This window comes from Ursus maritimus, unplaced genomic scaffold, assembly GCF_017311325.1.
Source record: "Ursus maritimus isolate PB19 unplaced genomic scaffold, ASM1731132v1 scaffold_31, whole genome shotgun sequence".
Taxonomy (NCBI): Eukaryota; Metazoa; Chordata; class Mammalia; order Carnivora; family Ursidae; genus Ursus; species Ursus maritimus.
The window spans coordinates 6,162,395-6,181,548 of record NW_024425675.1 but is presented as its reverse complement, the minus strand read 5'-3'; the positions used below and the strand labels follow the sequence as shown (position 1 = coordinate 6,181,548).

Sequence of the window (19,154 nt, the reverse complement as noted above, 5' to 3'; positions counted from 1 at the left end):
TGCACTTTGCAAACACGTCTGTGTGTGAGTGTGCATGGATGTGCACGTGTGTGAGTGCAGACACACGTATGAGTGTATATGCCCGTGCGTGCATGAGAGTGTGCGTACGCGTGTGCCAAGAACTAGAGAGAAGGGTGGTTGAGTGTGGCAGCAGACACTCACCCACGGACCCTGGGGTCCTGCCCCATCTTCCTCTTCCTCTGCGGCTGGAGGGTCATGACCCCACACCAACGTGAGGTCCAACCTTAAGACCTAGCTAGGATTCCAGGGGGAGGCCAGGGCCGGGGCCGTGGGGACTTTCCCGAACCGAATGAGTGAATTCAGAGAACCGTGTGATTGCAGCGGGCAGCTCGAGAAGTGTAGTGAGAAGGAAGCAAGCAGGAAGCCCTGGGGCTGCCTCTTCCCCTACCAACTGCACGGTTTTAGGTAAGGTCCTTGACTTCCGTGAGCCCCTCGAGCGTGGGCAGGGTGACCATGGCACGTGTCTCTGCAGGCGGTGTGGGGTTCAGGCGAGGGGACGTGTGCGAGGTCTGGGCTGGTTCAGGGCCTGGCACATGGTGCACGCTGGCCCGCTGGGCTTTCTATGCCTCTGCTTGCTCGGGGAGGAGGGCATCTCCAGGCCGGACGAGCGTGCTGGTGGAAGCCCCACAGCAGCCCCGCCCCAAGCAGGGCTCCACGAGTGAGGTTTCAGCTCAGAAGGTGCTGGGCACGACTTCCCAAGTCTGAGCGGCCTTTGACAAAGCCTGATAAATACTTCAGAGAGGAGTCGGATCTTGCTCATACACTTCGGCCAGCCGGGAGCTGGGCCTTCAGAATGGAGCCACCTCAGTCCCATCCCCTGCTGCCAGATTCCCCCAAGTCCAGCCTTTTCTCTCCATGGAGCCTGTCATTCCAGCCACCTGTCACGGGGAGCATCAGAGTCACCAGAGCGGGGCCACTCATACGGGAAGATTCCTGTACTCAGCGCCTCCTCTCACTGCCCACTAGACGCATGGGGAGACCCCAGCCAGGGCCTTCCAACGGGAGTCTCTGGATTCCCTTGGGTTGGGCATTATGAAATCTTGTAGAACATTGTTCGAGATGGAAGCTTAGGGGACTGTATTATTGGAATGGACATCCGATTTTGTCCGTCCAGCACGGCCGCCTTGACAGAGCCGTCTCTCCAGAGTGCATGCACTCATGTTTGCTTTGGAGGAGATCTTTCTTTCTTCCCCCCCTTTTTTTTTTAAAGATTTAATTACCTACTCTAGAGAGAAAGAGAGAGAGAGCATGACTGGGGAGAGGGGCAGAGGGAGAAGGAGAGGGAGAGAATCCTCAAGCCAACTCCCCACTGAGCGTGGAGCCCGATGTGGGACTTGATCTCACAACCCGGAGATCATGACCCAAGCGGAAACCAAGAGTTGGACGCCCAACCGACTGAGTGGGTGGGGCTCTCTCTAGGCATACCCCCCCACCCAGGCCCACAGTGGGCACGTGACCCAAACCCATGACCAGGGTTCCCCAGGACTTCTGCTGGCAGACCGGGGAAAGCTGTTTCCCCCCTTGTAGTTGGAAGATATAAGACTTGGTAGGTTTGGGGCTGCCAGTGTCCATCTTATCTCCGCATACAGGGTTTGTTTGGCGAACAGACTCAACAAAACCAAGAGTAGACCAAACCATCGAGCCTTGATAACATCCTCTGGGCATCTGGAGATAGTTGTCTAAACTTTCCAGCACCTGGCCAACCCCACCTTGTTTTTGGTTCAAGGCAGATTGAGCTGAGTTTCTGTCCCTGGCGACCTATGCTGACTAATACGCGGGTCACTAGGAAGCGCACTGCAGAGACTTTATTCCTAGCCCTTGGCAAATAATGCCACACCCTTAAAAGAGGAAAATGGATAACTGGGAAGGGCTGAGATAAATGAGTGTACAGAACGTTGGCCAGTGCCGTCTTCTAGGGTAGGGTCAGTGCCCAGATGGCAAAGCTGGAAGGGAGGAATGGTGTGGCATTGAAGTGGGAATGAAGGTGGGGGCAAGAAAAGGGGGGCCCTGAAAGAGCGGGGGTAGAGAGATAACAGCTCTGCTGGACTTTTCAATTTGTCCCTCACCAGAAGTTCTGGGGTTGCCGGCTTCGGGCCGGGATGATTATAGGGGAGAACGTGCCTCTTCAAAATGGCTGCCGGTGATCCCTGCTCTCCCCTCTCCCACGCTGCCCCTTCAATCTGAGACCTCCCATAAATCCAATCACCTGGCCAGTGGACACTTTTGGGGCACCTGCCATGTGCTAAGTTCATTACTGGGCCCCAGAGATGTAAAAGATACATCCACAAGGGGCTACGGCCTTGTAGCAAGAGGCAGACTTACAATTAGCAACTACAACAAATATAATAGCAGACGTGACCAATGACCCCGGCGAACACAGTTTAATGTTTAAGTAAATACACAAAAAACACAGAACATTTACTTCAAAGTGCCATCACCATAAATGCAAATATAGAATATTACTCAGAAAAGCCCAGGGAGTTTATTTTCCAGAACAAGCAGGAAAAGAACGTGACAAAGCTCCATGATACACATGAGAAACCGTTCCTATCGTCCCTATCCTCTCAAGATTGGAAGAGAAATCCCGTAGGCTGGTCTGCAAACCACCTCTTTTCCCTTCCCTCTTTCCCTCCTGGCAGGGTGCACGGCCCTGAACGGGGGGGTCTTCCTCAGGCCGGTGGGATCACAGATGCCCAACTTCCCGGGGCCGAGGTGAAGGCCAGTCTAGAACCCCGTGTCTGCCATGTTGGCTTACGTCAGGTCAGATGACAGTGCTTGAGGGCACAGAGTGACAGAAGCCTCTCAGATCCCTCCCCCCGATCCCCTCTCTGTCTGCTCAGACACCAAGACTCTAAAAACACCTGCAGACCAGTGGCTCGTGTGACTTTGGGAGAAAGGGTGTTCCTGAGGACACTGGAGTATAAGGGGCATGTTTGTACACTAGGCTCTTGGGTTCGAATCCAGTAACAACTACTCGACAGCAAATTACTTAAGCCTCAGTGACTCTGTCCCCTCATCTGTAAAATGGGCATAATATAAATACCTACCTCAGAGGGACATAGTGAGGTTTAAAGGAGCTAACGTGTGTAAAGAGCTCAGCCCAGCACTCGGCACGTGTTAGCTGCTATACTTACCCCCAAGGCTCCAGCAGACCCAGCAGACCCAGTTAAGACCATCCTCTAACCTGAAGGGTACGATGCAGCCGTCCCTCACAAGCAAGAGGGACTCTGCACCCGGGTGTGACGGCACGATGGCCACTGCCAAAGTGAGCGATCCCGTCAGTGTTTATAAAAAAGCCCTGAAATGCCAGGACCGAATGGCTAAACAAACCCAGATTGTTGCTGGGGATTTTGATGGGGAAAGGATTAACTCACTTTCAAGTGCCCTGGCTCCATCCCAACATTATTTACTTAGCTGAGAATTGCCTTTCAACACCAGCCTGGTGAGAACGACCAGGAAGTCTGAGCCCTGGGGGAGGTGTGACGGGCGGAGAGGGGGTGACGCGGACACGTTACAAAGACGTTGGCACCATTCTCTGCTGGGTTTCTTACTCGGCCAGACATCTAATTGCGGCACAGAGACACTGGAGGGTTTTACTTTTTGTGTCTCAGAAAAGACTGCATAATCAGGCTCCTAATCAGCGACCGAAGTCTCGTGTGGGGAGGGGCAGCTTTCACCTGCTTACTTTTTCCAAGTCATTAATAGTGATGACGGTGGTCCGCCTGCTTTGTACGTGGGGGATACGTTCCAAGACCTCAGTGGACGCCTGAAACCACGGAGAGTATGGAACCCTACATATCCGATATTTTCTCTTACACATACACACCTCTGATAGTTTGATTTATAAATTAAGCACAGTGAGAGTAACAACAACAAAATAGAACAATTATAAACAGATACCGTAATAAAAGTGACGTGAACGTGGTCTCTCTTCCAACATATGATCGGACTGTAGTCACCCTTTCCATGATGATGTGAGATAATAGAATGCCTGAGTGATGAGACGAAGACGTCAATGACGTAAGCATCTTGACATTGGCGTCAGGCTACTATTGACCTTCGGACAATAAGCCAGAAAGAGGATCACCTGCTCCCGGACCCCTATTGCCCGGGGGTCACTGAGGCCCTGGGAAGTGGAACTGCGCACAGGGGCACCGCTGTATTGTGATTTAAGTCCCTCTCCTCCAGCATGGCCAGCAATTCAGGTGCAAGGTGTTAAGAGATGTCCTCATGCCACGTCCCTGGGGTTCTGCTTAACGTGCCTCTTTGCATGTGAAGCCCGAACCTCTGGCCCTGGACGGTTCTAACCAAGGTTTCCATGATCCGCCTGCTCTGGGCGGCCTTGCTTATGGTGTGCGTCTGCGGCGAGCCGGGCCCAGGGGCTTTGGGGGGCGGGGGGCGCTGCTTTCACAGGGACGTGTCCGCCCCGCCGGTGTCTGTTGTGTGCCCGCAGGGAGCGCGGAGAGCACATCGTCGATGTTGCCACAGCGAGAGGGGCGCAGCCCCCTCGTGCATTCCGTTTATTCGCCGAACGGTTAGGGGCAGGAGTTTATGCTAGGTGTTTTCGTATTTTCTCTCAGCATTGAAGAAGAGACGGTAAAATGTGAGGCCTGGATTTTTCGGGACGATACAGGAGGCACATGAAAAGCTAGGGCGCTGAGAATCATGACGAGCGCCGAACTGTGGGCTTGAAAGGTACAAAGAGCTGAAGACCCAAGACGAACTAGGCCCAGTCCCTTGCTTTTAAGGAACTCGTAGTCTGTGGGACCAATAAATAACCCGGCCAGAACGAGGGGATGAAAACCAACGTCTCCCAAGGGGCTGGGCTCCTGTCATGAAGCAGGATCACCCACGTCCTACGGCTGAGGACACAGAGGCGCAGAAAGTGCGTCGATCCCTGTGTCCCACTGAGGGTAAGTGGTAGAGTCAGAATTCAAACCCGGGTCCATCTGGACTCTGGGGCGCGTCATTTTCCCATGGCCCATTCAGCCTCGCCAAGGCTACTGGGGGTCCAGAGCAAGGGGAGGTGGGCTCTATCTAGAGAAGCTCTATAGAGAGAGGGTGACGTTGGAACCGCAGAATGAGCCGAGACTCCTTTCCCTTCACCATCCACCTCGGAGAGCCGTGATGGTCGTCCTCCGAGAAGGCCGGGGTGCAGGGAGGGCTCTGCTCCCCACCGACGCTGGAGCATAGGCTAGTAGGCCAGGTGCAGAGGGGCTTCTGAAGGAGTCCTTCCCTTCAGCCCAGAAAGACAGGAAGGCCCTGAAGGCCCGGGGGGCCCACGCCCGGGAGACAGGGGATGGAGGCTGGGCTGCCAGACAGGGCTCATAATGTGCCTGGGTCACTGGCCAGAGGCGAGCACAGGGGATTCTTAAAATGACCCACAAAGGGGCGAGGGCTTCTTTGCAGTGTTGACAAAGGACCCTTGAGGGATGAGGGTCTTACCATAATAAATCCCGCGCACCCCGCTGAGACTCAAGTCTTGGAACTGCCATCATCCTGGTTGATAACAGCTTTAGCGTGGGTGCTAACCTGTGCCCGGCACTTTCGATGGGCTCCTGACTATTTTTCAGACATCGGCCGGGGAAGAACGCTCAGCTACGTGCTTGCCTGGGCCCCTCATTTCCGCCGAGGAGCTGTGAGCCCCTGGGAGCAAGCGGGACACCCCGTTAGACCGCACACTGGTTGTGAGTGGCACCCTCTCGCCGGCACACCGGGGCTGCTCCCTTGGTAGAGAGGTGCCCTCCAGGGTGGGGAGTGGGAAGAGGATGTAGGAATGGCCCCGAGAGGGTTCTCTGTCCTGGGTTTGGGCTCAGTCTCTCCCCCATGTCGACCAGAAATAAGAAACAAACAAGGGAAGTCCGCTGGCATGTACAGCGCTACCCACGCCTCACCTTCTGGTGCAATTAAGAAAACTCGCTTCTGCCCAGGGGCCCGTTTAAATACTCCAGTGACGTCTGTGACATCAACAGAACGTCTGGCCCGATGGTCCATATTGACAGCCCCAAAGGAAGAGCGAAAGTTCATATTAGAAAAAGCGTTTGGGATCTGGGCTTACAATCTCACAAGGGAGACCCCCCCACACCCCCCGAATGGTCTTCTTTGGTAAATATTTCTGAAACGACCCGCTGGTGTCTTTCCAGCCGCGCTCACCTTCAGTATCGATACCAGTACCATTCCTACCTGAACTGTCTTTTATAATTGTGTAATTACACACCTCATTTATCCAATTGTTAAGCCAAGAGACTGATTAAATATTAACAACTGCTTGGTTCTCGCGGTGTCATTACTTGGAACACAACCCTGTAATCTCAGGTAACACCCGATGGTAATTATCCTGCACATTCACACTTAGCTGAAAACCAGAGCAGTCAATCCAGATAAGGTTGCCAGGTAGAAAATGCATTGCCTTTAAATCCTGTTTTATCTCCCCTGTCTGGAGCGAGGCGCATTTCAGGGGGCTCGGGGTTTTTGAGCATAAACTGGCCCCTTGCTGGGTAATGGCTGGGGGGGAGGAGGGCGGGGCAGGCATAACAAACAGCTCCATTCCCACAGAGCCAGGCCTCTCCAGCCATAAATCCGACTGGGCTTCAGAAGTTATAATGGGATTTTTACCGGAAGCACCGAGATGGAGAACCTGGTTTAGTGTAAGCATCCCTCATTTTAGGAAACAGTGCTGAGTCCAGCAGAGTTGGCTTTTGCTGCTCCCCGCAGGCCAAGGAGCGGCGGGAGGCCGTGTTCCAGGCCCAGTGGCTCTCCCTGTCTCTGGTGCTGGGCCCTGTCTGGCCCGGTCCCCTGGGCTGAGCTCGCAGCGGGGCTTGGGAAGGGCCCTGCCCTGGGCCGGCTTCCTTCCAAACTGGCCTTTTCTGCCAGGCCATCCCGACCCTTCCAGAGACCCACAGCTTGTCCACCCGCCCTTCCTTCTCTTCCACATTCTCTGGCCCCTTCCATTTCGCCCCCACAGGGCTCTGCACACTTTAATTCCTGCCAGGGGACCCCCAAGCCCCAGAGCCTTGGCCCGCTGCTACTTGCGGGGGGCCAGTTTGGAGCTGACTTAAGGAGAGCCTCGGGTCTTGGGTTGGTCTGGCTCTCCAGGCTGGGGGACACCTGGGGTGCCTCCCTGTCGGCAGATGTGGCAGCCTGGGGACACATTCAGCAAGACCAAGTGCTCTCTGCATGCCTGGGGCAGCCTGGCCAGTACTGGGGGTCTCCCCTGCCTTCCCTTCCAGGATCCCCCACACGTGTGTGCCTGGTGGATGGGTCCTGGTCTGCCTTCCTCCGGCCCCAGGCTATTAGGTGGTATTGCAGGCTTTGCTCAGACTCCAGGAGCACAAGGGGACCGCATTGCTGGCACTGCCACTCTGGAACGTTCCTTCACCACAGCTCAGATATTGGGGTGGATGGCACGGCCTGCCCAGCCCCTTGGGCTGGCCAGGAAAGGCTGTCTCCACTTAGCACTGGAGGCCATCCACGACCTCCCTTCTGCCCCTGGGGTGGTGCGGGGACACATCTGGAAGGCGGCAGATCATGAAATCACACGTCACATCTCTTTTATTTTATTTATTTATTTTTTAAAGATTTTATTTATTTATGTGACAGAGAGACAGCCAGCGAGAGAGGGAACACAGCAAGCGAGTGAGAGAGGAAGAAGCAGGCTCCCAGCAAAGGAGCCCGATGTGGGACTCGATCCCGGAACGCCGGGACCATGCCCCGAGCCGAAGGCAGACGCTTTAACGACTGCGCTACCCAGGCGCCCCACATCTCTTTTAAATACAAAGGATGCGCTGCTGTGTTCTGGGAGGCTACAAACGAGTCGGCATTCGTGAGAAAGCATGAGCTCATTATGGCTCACGTCTACATTTTTAAAGAACTGCCACTTTCTGCTGAACTTTGGGGAAACGTCTAGAAGAATTTGGGTTCGTGTTCAAGACTGATTAATGCATGGAGATACACTGACGTGAGCAGCCGAAGGAGGAAGGAGAAGGAGCAGGCTGAGCGGAGTTGATCCTGGGCAGGAAGCCTTGGAGCCCGGCGAGGAGTCCAGGATGTCGGGAGCCCAGAGAGGGGCCGGGCTTCATGACAACAGCCTCGCCCTCTGTGGTGTCTCCACGCCGAAACTGATGTCTGCTCGCTTTGTAAATTAATTGTGATAAAAGATGTTGGCCTCTACATGACACGTCAAAGACCCATTTTAGGCCAGGGAGGAACAGGCCCAAAACAATCTCTTCTGCAAAGCAAACATTCTGGGTCGCAAAGGTGGGGTCTGCCTCTCTTGCTCGGCAGGGCAGAGCTGTTTAAATGCTCTGAAGCAAACAGGCTGGCAACGATCCCCGGGGAAGAGGAGGCCGTTCTCCTTTGACAACTCATTTGCTCCATCTTAATTATACCGGAGGTTTCGGTTGTGTTGTTTGTTTGTTTAATACCAAAGTCAAGGGGAAAGTCAGATGGAGCAAAATTACACAACGTTCAACTCTCTAGAGGAGAGACTCAGGACATTAAAGTTGTTTCTATAAACCGCCCGGGGAATCATTAGAACTAACTTTAAAAATAAGGAGACTTGATCAGTGACCCCTGTTTGCTAATTTCTTATTTGACAGCTTATCTGAGGATTTGCTCGCGCGTTCAATTCTGTTGGAAGCCTTTCTCCCCTTCCGACGTTTAATACGGAGGTTTCATTTTCCGCTCCCCCACTTAACCATCCTGCCCTTTGTAAATATCAAAGCCTCAAACTCTCATGCCAGGCGGCAGACAGGGCGCCCTTAGCAGGTCCGGGCTGCCCCGATGCTAGGTAAACATGCAGATGGGCCCGCTGTGGCCCCTGTCTCCGTGGGTTTCTCATTTCTCTTCCCTATTTTGCAACTGTTCCTAGGGAATGCTTTCTCATAGCTGGCAGTAGGCACACAGCGCCCAGAGGCACTGAGCCCCTGAGACCTGAGCAGCCTGCTTGAGCCGTGCCTGAAAAATGCGGCTCATCTTACGGCTGTAGTGGGAAAAATGCAAGACTTTAATTGGTTCTGACTTCAGAATTCAGATCATGGTTTTCCCTGGAGGTGTGCATTGCAGGAAACAATATTACCACAGCCAGGTTCTTTCTACACGGCTGAAGGTAATCAAGTTCCATGATCATTTGTAATGGGAAAACGAAATAGAGCATTTGAACATTTAATTACAATATTTTGTGATTGTTGAGTGACCGGTGACATTACGAAATGCTCTTGGTGACCAGCTGTGTGATGTATCTATCTCTGTGTGAGAGAGCAGAAATGCTCAGCAAAAATGAAGTAATTGTAGGCACCTTTTCTCCTCTTTAATCTTTCCCAAAAGGGACCAATTCAAATAGATAATTTGACTTGATTGTTTTTAATTACATTGTAAACATCTCAAAAAAAAAAATCTAGGATAAAGGTGAACACAAGTCAGTTGGTAATAAAATTCAGGCTCCGATTCTTCTTGGATGACGGATGAAATGAGTTTAATATATTCTTGCTCTGTGGAAAACACGGAGCATTTAAAACTGCAAACAACTGAATTCAATTAGCAGACCTTGTTCAAAATGGCCTGGAGAACTGGAGGGCCAGGAACTCAAATTATCCACCCATTGTAGAACGGGGAAAGCATCCGTTCACGGCTGATATGAATTGGTGAAGAAACAATGTAAAATTGGTCCCTGTGTTTTTCCATCCAGCCATATCTGGCAAGCGGAGCCACTAAGAGATTCAGCTGTTAATGCTTTCAAGCCCTCACCTTACATAAGCCCTTAATTCATCAGAAAGATATAAAAGCAGAGAAAATACATTCAGTGTTGAAAGATGAACTACTAACTGTATTGCTTTCAAATGCAAGTGAATCCCAGCGGTAAAGTTCAATTCCAAATCTCCCTCCACTAATAAATCACAGTCAGCAGGTGTTGGGGGGCCCGTGCCCTGCTCCCCACCTTGGGGCTCGTTCGTCGCTGGGAGAACCCTGGCCTGGGCCAACCTGGTGAGTTGGTGACGTTTCCGCGCCTCTGGAGAAGGGAACATCCATTTGTTTTGCAGAAGAGTAAGCCTCCGCCTCGGTGTTCGGGGGAGGTGTTTTCAGTAGCTTGGGAGGGCCGTGACTGTTGCAGCCCTGGACATGCAGACAGGTCGCTGCTTTCACTGGTCGGGAGCGGAAAGCCCTGGTGGTCACCAGTGCGGCCGATCGGCCCGGTCCCTCCCTTGTTTAACTAGTCGTGGATCAAGCTCAGGGGAAGCAACAGCACAAGGCCCTCGAGGTTGAGGAGCACGCTTACTTAGGAAACCAAGCTCCTTAGCAGGTTTCCTCAATGTCCACAGCGGGATGATTGGGACAAGGCGCCCAGAGGAGTGGCATCGCACCTGCATCGAAATTCCGAGAGCCCGACGTACTCCAAGAGGGAGGGGCTGCGCTGCCCAGGGAGCGACGCCCCAGTGTACCCACCCCATCCTGTTCCCGGAGGCCCCCACTTTCCCCCCAGGACGGTGCAGGTTGAGCATCGCCTTTTAAGTTTCCTGCCTCAGCCCGTCTTAGTGCCAAGTGCAGCCGGCTTGCCTTTGGGCAGGTGCTGCGAGCCAGAGGCCCTGCCCCGCATTCGCGGAGCCCCGGGCCATGCGCTTCGGGGGGCCAGAGGGAGGTTGGACGGATTGTGACTTTTGCCTTCCTTGGGGGGTTAGAACTCAACCCCTTGGACGATGGGCCTCCGCTCGGTGCTCATTTGTGTGAATCCCGAGGCGAGAATCAGAGCAGTGCTTCCAGGGGAAAGGGAGCGGCTCCTATCTGGCGTGGGGGGGGGCAGGTGTTGGTGGAGGGGGCGTGTGTGTGTGTGTGTGTGTGTGTGTGTGTGTGTGAGTTGAGCGGAGGCAGTGCAGGAGGCACTCCGGAGAGCGAGGGCCTGCCCTGGGGGGACCCGCCACCCGCTGGGGTGCCAACCCCCGCACGTGGCTCGATGCAGGGAGCTCGCTCGCAGGCCACACGAGGGGAGGAAGGAGTTGGGCACGGCACCCGACGGCTCAGGTGCGTCCCCGCTGACCTCCCGCAGGCCTGCTCAAGTGTGGGCAGAAAGAGAGGGTAAACACGGGAGCAAAGGTCACTGTGAGAACTTGGGGCCCAATAAAACACGGTGTGGCTGTGTGGGGTGGAGGGCACGGCCTCGTGCGGGCGGTGTGGACGCGCAGCTGGAGCTTCCTCGTTCGTGACCATGGGCCAGGGGTCAAGTGAGCCAGGGGGCCGACCCAGGGCGAGGCCGGCCCCCGCGGCCAGAGCAGAATGCAGGGAGGGCTGGCTGGAGTGGGGATGCGGGTCAGCTCCAAGGCAGGGTTGGCCGAGCGGGGGATGAGTCGGTTGTGTCCATACTCCCTGGATGGTAGGTGCGGGTCCAGGCCTGTAAAACCACGGTGACAGCGTTCGTCGTGGCTTGAAAGGGGAGAAAAAAGGCAGTCCACGGAGGCCGGGAGGGGCGACGACCCTGCGTGCTGCCGTCAAGACTTCTTAGGGGTCGTTGATCTTTTCCGTGTCTTACTTTAATGGTCTCCTGAAAGAATTGCCCACCGAGGAGGTTTTCGCAGAGATGTTGATGATGACCCTGACAGAAGGCACTGGGATGACTTCAGGGCTTGCTGCTGGCCGTGCTGGCACCAGGTTGGTGGCAGGACTCAGTGGGAAATTGGCAGGTACTGGCTAACAATTGGATGCCGTCCGGTCAGTGTGAAGGGTTCAATTCAAACCTCACAGTCTGTTCACGTTACCTGAGACTCCTGTGGTCCCTGCGAACAGCACCTCCCAGCCACAACGCGTCAAAAGAGAGCAGTTAGCTTCTTTTCCTGAAATATGGTCAAACGCTCTTACTTCAGGAGAATAAGCTCTTTCTTCTGCCCCCTCCAACGTCTCCGCCACCAACTGAAATTCAGTGGCTTCTTCCCTAAGTTAAAAGACTGTTAATGCCAGGGTGTGCTGAGGTCTTACTGAACCTATTTCAAGTTCCCTGCTGTACTGGAAGGTCTTTGCTATCTCTGAATGGCTCGCCTGCGACCTTGCCCTCCCTTATCCCTGGAAGAGAGCAAACCTTGGGTCAAAACAGCATGATTTCCTTCCTACCTCCTGCCTCAACTTTTTAGCACATTACTCAGTATTGGGGCCCAACTCTTTCTTTTCGGGGACTGTCAACAATGAGGCCAATTAGTGTCCATTATAGCAATGGATTTTGTGATGTGGAAATTTTCCCGATTGTAAATGGACTGAAATCCCCAATTAATCCCACAGGACCCAGAGGAGCAGGAGTGCTTTGTGAAACTGGTGTAAGCTTCCCCTCTTCAACAATAAAGGCCCTTACGGTTACACCAATTATTGCTCTAATTCTTATTTTCCATGTAAGATGGCGGACATGTTTGAAGTAGTATTTCAGTGCACCGAGGAAAACCAAAGCAAAGCGAAAACATCCAATCACTGGCTAATCCCTGCCAATTTTCTTCTCTCCTCGTGCCTCGGATTATCAATGAGAGGGCCAGATTCTCTTCTCCCATCTTCTTGTGACAAGTGGAAAAATGCAGCCCAGGAGCGGCACCTTGTAGGTAAACCCATCTGGCCGGAAGTCCAGAAGCCAGGGGTGCCCCGTGCCAGGCCGGCTCTGCAGGCCAGTGACCCCCGGGGCGGCCATGCTGGGGGTGTGTCCCTGCACTCGAGCACGGGCACTCAGGAGCTGTGTGCTGATTTGGAATATCCCTGGAGGACCTGTGAGTAGTTCCATAAACACTTTTCTGGCAACTCGGGGACAGATTTAAGCTGCTATAAAAAGGGGAACCAGACCTGTTTTCTCCAAGCCAACACACTGAAACTGAAAAAGAGGGACCCCTGAGGAATACAGGAGAATGAATTAACTAGGTGTTACCTCTGAATGGTCTGGACCAAGGGACAGCTAAGAGAAAGTGCTGGGTCTCTGCCATGGGGTGGGGGAGGGTGGTAGCGTTCGTTTGCCTCAGTGAGAGATTTGGCCTGATTTCAGAATCTCTCCTTGGGAGGATGGGAGGATGAAGATCACTTTGAAGCCCCAGAGGCCCTTCCTTTGACCGCGTTCTACCCTCGTGACCCAGTGGTACTGCAAATGCCTGGCTAATGGCACAAGGTTCTCCAGGAAGTGAGGCCGGGAGGAGGAGAGGGAGGGGGCCTCTCCCTATATCCAGAAGACTGGCCGGTGTGGGCTTCTACGCACAGCACAGGAGCAGGGGAGCAGCGGGAGGGTCGAAGGTGGTTGTTGGTTCAAATGCTATCAGACCTTGCCTCTCGTTCAGTCCATGAGATTTCTGCCCCACCGTTTTATGTGACTTTGCGTGAGAAATCAGACAATTGCAAAATCAACCCAAGCCCAAAGAGTCAGCAGCTCTAGTCAAGTGAAACTTTGAGAAAGGGTTTCAAACCCCAGTGGCTTACTGGGGTGAGCCCCAGCGAGGCAGCGTTTCTCCTTGCCCATTTCTGAAGGGGCACTCGAGATCCACGAGGGCATTGCTGGAGAGGCACCAAAGGCCTTCCTAGCGGCCACAGGGTGTCTGAAACCCCCAGCTGTAGTCATCCATTTGGCCTGAGAGGCCAAATCTCTGCGCAGAGAGAGGAGAGTCCCTCATCAAGCCTCTGGCAGCAGGGACCTGAGGAACTGGGGAACAGTCCAGAAAGGCCATGATGGGATAGGGAGGGGGTCACAAAGTCTGAAGTCTACAGCGGTGTATTTCAGATGGCATTTTCTTCTTAGGGGATCGTGAAGTCAATTTAGTGTGAAGTAGCCAGCCTTTAAAAAATAAGTTCGAAGAGAACATATCAAAATTCAACGTGCATTATTACGTACGCTCTGTTTTACCTTCACGAGTCAGACTTCCTTCTGGATTGTTGGTATCTGTGTCTGTGTGTGTATCCATGTGCGTACCGGGTTGAAAAGCTGTCTCCGTCACTGTGGACCGTTGTGTGTGTGCGGTACTGTGAGGGAGCCGGGGCACAGCTGGGGAAATGTGCGTGGGCCCCAAAGCTGAGAGGTAACACGAATTTTCCTTCCTTCATGATTTGGCTGAGGCCTTTCCAAAAGAGAACACGAAAGCTACTGCTTAATCTGGTAAAGCCATTTTTGTTTCCAACTGAAAAAAAAAATAAATAAAATGCAGCAAAACATTTCAACAAGGCAGAAGCGTGTCCCTCCTTCCCATCTCCCAGTACTCCTTTCCTGAAAGGACCTTCCAGAAGTGTTCTCTGCGTACACAGGCATCTGTCATACACCTATCCCTTCCCCTTCTCCCTTTCTTCGTCCGTTTAAAAAGCAAACGAGAGCACACCATGCGGTGTTCTGTACCTTGCTGCCTTCACACATGACCTAGTCCCGCTCGCAAAGACCTACTTCAGTCTTCTACACTCCAGCGTGGTGTTCCGTTATACGGGGTGCTGTGATGTTTTCTAACCAGATGGGATGGACACGTAAGTTGCGTGAGTTTTCCACAGATTATCAACAATGCCGCCGTGAACACCCTCACACACCCATCTGTGCACTTGCGCGTTGATAGCTGGAGGACACAGTCCCAGAAGTGCAGTTCCTGGATCAAGAAGTCTGTGCATTTTAGATTCTGCTGTGTGTCCAATTTCATTCGCTCCCCTGTGATTAACCAAACTATTACTGGCACTTTGCTGTGTGGACACTGGGTCCAGGAGCCCCAGGACCGGCAGTGCGAAGAAGCACTGAATCATCAAACCTGGGCGCGTTCCATTACCTTCTCTGGCTCCACAGTCCCGCCTCCCAGCTTTTCATCATCAAAAAGCTCCTTGCGCTGCAGGCGGACACAGGACTGCTGCCCTCTTGCTCCCCCCGCCCCACCCTTTAGCCCAAGAAAGAATAAACACCATTCAAAAGACTTCGTCTTCTTGGATATTTTAACTTTCTTGGGTGTAACCATTGTTCAAAGGCTTGGCTCCACGAATGTCTTATGAAAAACTGAGCTGCGCTTTAATTTGGATTACACTAGGAAAAGGCAGTGTTTCAGTGTCCTAAGAACATATTCTTAAGTATGACTTCCAGATATAGCCGGAGCTTTGGGATGGTTACACGGCTCCTATGTTTGAGCCACCTGGATCTCGTCCATGGCCAGGTTGTTGTACTCGGATCTGTGTTGCAACTCAGGCAGCAGTCAGATCAAGTGCGTTGCTCTTTCTGTAAAAGCCTCTGGAAGATCTGGTGGTCTCTTTACAAGTCCGAGTTGGAGAGTAAATTCATACGTAATGATAGGAGGTGAAACCTTTTTTTTTTTTTCTTTTTGAGTAGTGCTGAGTGGCTGTTTGACTTATCAGAAATGATCCATCATGTTAATTGCTTGCGATTTTCTTTTTGGAACCTCCCGAAAGGGGCGGTATAGCCGTCCTGTTAGAGGCAAAGTCATTCTGCTGCTATGCTAACCAAAGGGTGGGGAGCAGTTTTGAAGATGGGAGCAAGTTTCATGCAAACAAAATCCTGATTAGCTCCACATCAAAATCAGAAAAGATCATCTTTACTTCTCTTTAGTTGACCCACTTGGTTTCCTTCCATAGATAGCGATTTTTTTCTAGGCTTAAGGCAACACGTTGAGACATTTTCGCACTTCGGAGCATGGAAAATGTGATGTACCACTAAGCTAACGTCTGCATCCTGCACCCAACTTTAAAACACGCTCGCAAAACTGTGGCTGTAGTTTGATGATGGGGATAACCATGACCATGACAAACTAGGAGACACAATAAACATCTCACCTCAAGAGGCGCATTCCCGAAGCGGTGGATACAGTTAAAATATATACTGGATTGCACCACAAGCCTAGACAAGCTGCCGATTGCCTGATGTCAGGCAAGTCAGGATACACGTGAAGCTAAAAGCCTGTTCCGTTAAAGCCCGGTTCATCTTTACCAGGCACTGTTTCTCAGGAGCGCCGTGAAAGGAGGAGACTCCATAAAATATGTACTTGACAAAGCATGTCAGCAGCTTGAATGGAGCAAACCAGTCCAGATCTGAGAATTCTAATAAATAAATGGGTGGAGCATTTATTGCCGACAATCACGTCACTGGGGCCACAGAAAGCTGGAGCCGTGCAGCTGGGAGGCGGGAGTAGGTAATGGAACGCGCCCAGGTTGATTATTTATGGCGTGCTGATGAAGAGACAACTTTCCATATGAGGAACAGCTTAATGGAGGAACCGTCAAGCTACACCAGGAAGAGGTCCAGAGAAGGAGAGCGAAACAAAAGAGGACATGAATAAAAATGACAGCTAATAAAACAGTACAAATCTAAAATGCTGTAACTTTCAGAAATAATTTAGGGCCAAAAGAAAAGAAAAAAGTCTCGTTTTGCTGGCTCTGGGACAATTTTCCAAGAAGCGAAAGACATTAAGGAAAAATGAGTGTGCTGAATTTCAGACCAAATTTACCTCGATGCCCCCCTAGCTCTAAGTTTGGTTGCTCTTAAAGCTGGCTTTATTCGTGAAAAGGCAAGTGGCAGTTCCATTTGTATTTAGCTAACGTATCCATTTTTTTCCAACAAATATTGATTGTACATTATTCCAGGGTCAGGTGCTGGACCCTTTGGGGCTACGTGCTGAACAGACACGATCCCTGCCTTCAAGAGGCTTATGGTCTGGCGCGGGAAGTGGACAAGTCCACTGTCCAGTTCCAAGACACTGGCGGTGCCAGCTAGATCAGGGCCAGGGAGGGCAGCAGGGGAGAGACACACGAGGCCCAAAGCGGAGCCTGGAATGAAAATAATTTCGTGACTTCTGCTTTCTGTATCGATTAAGTAAACCCTCGGCGAGCCTCCATGCAATCCAGATCCTGATTTGATTACTGCAAAATTAAAATACACATTTTATGCAAAGAGGCACATGTCTGTGGTTCTATGTTTTCATTTTTGAATTCTGGACCTGAGGCCTACCTGAGCTGTTTGAAATGGTCTTTCCATGGTGCAACGCACCTCTTCTCCAGGGCTGGCCAGAAGCATAATGAGTATTAGCCCCTACGAGTATCAGTTCCTACGAGGCCCAAGTGTGCCAGACATTTCCCTGGTGTCTCCTCGGCCCTTCACCACGCTGTCTTGAGGCAGGAGCGTTCCATTCTACAGGTGAGGGAATGGAGCCTTGCACAGGTCACCCTCTCATGGTCACATGCAGGGAGCAGCACATTTCTACACCTCCCTGCCTTTGGGTCAAGGATGTAGGTTGGGACTGTGCCAATAACACGTCTGTGGCCAAGGAAGGCTTCTCAATGAGGCCCCACTGGCTCATCAATCTGAGCTGTTCCCAGAGTCACTTTGGCTGGAGGACTCGCTTTTCTTCCTGCCGCCCCCCCGCCCCCTTGCCGGCACAGGAGTCCCTCTCTGTGCCATTCTTGAAGAAGGGCTACTCTTAAGGGCCAGAAACCCCTTATCTTAGGCGGCATTGGGGCCATTCCCACAGTAATGCAGGGGAGTGTTTCTAGAAGCTGAGAACTAGAACATTCTATTCCAAATGAACCCACACACATAGGCATCCAGTGAGGCCCCTCTGCACTGCACATCTCCTCTCCTAACAAGAGTTTTCTTAAAGATGAGGGCTGACGCCCCTAAACCTAGGGTTCAGGGCCCTGATGAGATGGGCATCTAGCTAGGCACTTCAGCGTGAGCTGGTCACGCCTTCCTACCTGGGCTGGTGCCCCATTTCTAAGTCTCTCCTTCTTTTTAGAGGCCATCTATACCCTCAGCGTTATGCCCTGGCTGTGAGGATCTGTGGTTAAACACTGGCCTTAGGCGGGGATTTACTTTCCTTTCTGTGCTGGGCGGGTGCCTCCTGCCCCCACACCCCTGCCTCCCCCCCACCCCAGACCCGCTCCTCTGCCTTAGCCAACTGGCCCGTATTTCAGAAATGCTCCTTAGTACGTGAGGACTGAGGAGTCTTTGAATTATTGTTGGAATCCGAGTCTCATGGATTCTTGGTTGATCTCCTTTTTTAGGCGTCTTCATCAGACCAGTCTTCCCCAAACAAACTGGGTGCTGTGCTGAATAGTAGAACGGTTTCATTACTAGCCCAGTTCCACAAATACCTAAAAATGAAGGTCTGATAGAATCCCTTTCAAACTGGGTAGAGCACGATCGGTCGGTAAACCACGGCAAAATCTTTCAGAGATTGCCATCCTTACCCTCCTATTCCCAAATTTATAAAATGATTTGCCAAAAGGCAAATTGAGTTTGCTTTTTCTGGACGATTCGAGCCAAATCATGCTTTTGAACACATTAAAACGAGATGTTAAAAATAGATGAGTTAAGACCCACAAGCTTATCAATCCCAATTCAGATCCTTCTGCACAGGCAACTTCCTGCAGCACGGGAAAATGGGCCGCGCTCTGGGCAAACGGGGCCGGCCCCACGCACAGCCCCTTCGCGCAAAGGCTGAAATTTCAGTTGGATGGCCGCACACACTCCCCCGTTCTAAGAAAATGATTTTACAGCCAGGATGGCCCGGAGCTCCAAATGGCAACTTTTCTGATTCGAGGTCACTTCCCAGGAATTTAAGAGGCAATCATTTACTCTCGACTTTCAAGGCGAACCCTGGGCTTGAAAGGCACAGTGGCGTCCAAGGCGCTCAGCTAGCAACAAAGCTGTGAAGTTCCTCGGGAGGGAGGGCGAGCGGTTCAGACACCTCGCCATCTGGACTGCGCTATCTCACGCACTTTCCAGGTTGTAAATTTCCTGGCCCGAAAGACTATTTGAAAAGAACTTTTAACCAAAAAAGTGGTTTTTTATTAGCTGAAGTACTAAAAAAGCTTTGATTACTTTGATATGGAACACTACAGCTGTAAGGCTTCACCAACATCTGATCTTCGAGGTAATGTACATTTAAGAAAACAGCAAAATTAAAAAAAAAAATCTAAGGTCTGGAAACATGGATTTTCAATTACGGTAGACGCGAACCTTATTAAATGTACTGCCCGATAGCCTGTCCTACTACACCAGCAAATCTGATAAATATCAACACTACACTAGGCTTGAGACTGAACTGGGTTTGCCACCTGGAAACCTATCACATGTGTCAGTCTGCTTAAACAGAAACCAGCTGAACAAAATGATACACACACACTCAGACACGCCGAAAACTGGATGTGAAGAACAGCCTCTC

General features: G+C 51.9%; 1 long non-coding RNA gene across 1 annotated transcript; it reads left to right on the top strand.

Annotated features, from left to right (window-relative positions):
* Positions 1-3,552: 3,552 nt before the first annotated feature.
* Positions 3,553-6,288, top strand: LOC121106333. The gene is made up of 2 exons (XR_005838965.1): positions 3,553-4,934; positions 5,595-6,288. It is a non-coding gene; the product is annotated as an uncharacterized LOC121106333 (long non-coding RNA).
* The last annotated feature ends 12,866 nt before the right edge of the window (positions 6,289-19,154 follow it).